Source organism: Sinocyclocheilus grahami, unplaced genomic scaffold (assembly GCF_001515645.1).
Source record: "Sinocyclocheilus grahami isolate Dianchi unplaced genomic scaffold, SAMN03320097.WGS_v1.1 scaffold216.1, whole genome shotgun sequence".
In the NCBI taxonomy this organism is placed as follows: Eukaryota; Metazoa; Chordata; class Actinopteri; order Cypriniformes; family Cyprinidae; genus Sinocyclocheilus; species Sinocyclocheilus grahami.
Window position 1 is genome coordinate 2150975 of NW_015505395.1, and position 2624 is coordinate 2153598.

The window sequence follows — 2624 nt, forward strand, 5'->3', positions numbered from 1 at the left end:
ATTCCTAAATGCATCTACTTCCGGAAGGCCAAATAAAGTGCTTTTGCTGTCGCCTAGAAACACACAGCGTATCCCTCACATGCTGCTTCAACACTAACTGCGGTTACTGAAACCACGCCTTCTTTCTTTGCGTGCACATTTGGGCGCATTATGCTAATATTTCCACACAGTGAGGTAGATATGTAGGGGCGTGTTAGAACGAGGCGTTTTAGGGGGACGTGGCAGAGTCTTAACTTTGATAAAGAATATCTCTTTGGTTTTGAGACTTTAGTCTTTGCAACTTCAGGGATCTTATCTATGCACAATCAGCTTGTAACACTCCAAAGAGAAAGAACAACTTGAAATCGCGTCATATGACCCCTTTAATAATAAAAAATAAAAATACATAAATTCTGTATACACGTATACCAAATTAACTAATAATAGGTTTGTTTTGCAGATAATTGCAAAGTGGATTTTCCTGATATTTAATACACTTAATATCGCAAAACCAGGAAAAATGTAGCACCTTATTTGTACCAGTTACCACAAACCAAAATGTATTACTACTGCATTATTTCCAAGATATTACATGTAAAAAAGTTCAACAAAGCTTATCTATGCGTGCCTCTCAAACGGAAGGCTGCACACATTTAAATTCACGAAAATAAACTGAAAGAAAAGGAGTCGGTACGGAGATCATCTGAATTTTAGGATGCAGCCTTCCGTTTGAGAAGCACATTCACCTCCCTCATGCTCGCTAAAAGCCGTAATTACGATAGTTGTGAGATAAAAGATTATTTTCATTTTTAGATTACCATTCGCCTCCCTCGTGCTCGCTAAAAGTGATTAGAAGTCATTAAAAAAACGATTCAGAGGTTATTTTACGGTGGACCTGGCTTGTCCACAATCTTGAGCGCTGCACGACAGAATACATCATGGAGGGTCTTGATCTTATTTCCATCTAAAATACTTTTTTTTTTTTTTTAAACATTTCTATCAGCCAATGATAATTCTGAAAGAAAACGTCCCGAGCATAGATCAGTGGCTGAGTCAGTTATTGTTAATGTTCTGGTTATTTTGTTTCAGTGTACAGTTTGTTAATTTTCTGCAAAGCATACAGTCAAAGTAAACTTCATAATTCAGCTGAACTGTGCACATTTATTTTAGACACTTCATGTTCAATTCATGTGATAAACGCATGTGCCTGCTGAGCTGTGGGCTATTACTAATTTCACGGGCAAAGCAGACAAAATTACAATTTATGTATCGTCTTTTTTTTTTTTTTTTTACAAATAAAGCTTCATATTATGAGAAGGATACTTTCTACGACTTTATCCTGCAATCATGGTGAGATTATAGAGTCCTCATTCCTTAAAACTTTCGGAATCGAACAGCCCTAGTTCTAAGCATAATTGCAAATTAGATTTTTGCTTAATATTTTATGCATTTAAGTCCCAAATGCCCTAAACTGAAAAATGACAGCAAAGTATACATTTCTACAATCATTCAAAAATAGTAGTAAAAGAAAGAAAGTACTTAAAGAGATGTTAATATAATTATATATATATATATTTTTTTTTTTTTTTTTTTTAGTTGTAGTTTGGTTTTCATTATTTTAGTACTTCAAATTAAACTTTTGTCGTCTATAAATTTTTTATTCATTTTTATTTAGTACTTCAAATTGAAATAAACTGTTTGTCTATATAGTTTTTATACATTTTTATTTAGTTGTTTAGTTTTCATTATTTTAGTTCTTCAAATTAAACTAAACTTTGATTTTTGTTGTGTCTATATAGTTTAATATTTTTATTTAGTTGTAGTTTAGTTTATTATATTAGCACTTCAGATTAAACTTTTTTTTTGTCTATATAGTTTTTATAAATTTTTATTTAGTTGTAGTTTCGTTTTCATTATTTTGGCACTTCAAGTTAAACCCAATGAAAATCAGGATTGTTGCTAAAATAAGATGAAATAAAATAAGTTAAAATTACTTGATAAAAAAACTTATTTTATTAGACTAGCTGAAATATTAATAATTTTTTCCCTGAATTTAGTTTTCGTAAACAATAATAACCCTAGCTTAGACAGAAAAAAATCAACACACATCAAAATGAGTTTATTCCTAAATAGCAGAAGAATGAAAATGTGTTTTACGAATCAGAGACAGTTATTGAATGATAGGGAAGTTATAACCTGCACTGGATGTGACATTAAACTCACAGAAAAGAGCTGTTTCTCACGTCACATGTAATGATGCCGTTTATACAGATGTTTTAAAAGACTCAGCAGTAAAAAACAGCCTGTTTTACTGTAAGAATCAGACACGTTAACCTTAGAAAGGAAAAAAACATCCTAATATGTGAGCCTGGAGCACAAAAGCAGTCTTAAGTCGCTGGGGGATATTTGTAGCAATAGCCAACAATACATTGTATGGCTCAAAATTATACATTTCTCTTTTATGCCAAAAATCATTAGGATATTAAGTAAAGATCATGTTCCATGAAGACATTTTGTACATTTCCTACCGTACATATATAACTTTTTTGATTAGTAATATGCATTGCTAACTGTGCGTTCACACCGCCGCCGTCGAGAGTGACAAAAATCGCTCTGGCCGTCCTGCCAACAACGCTGTAGAAAGA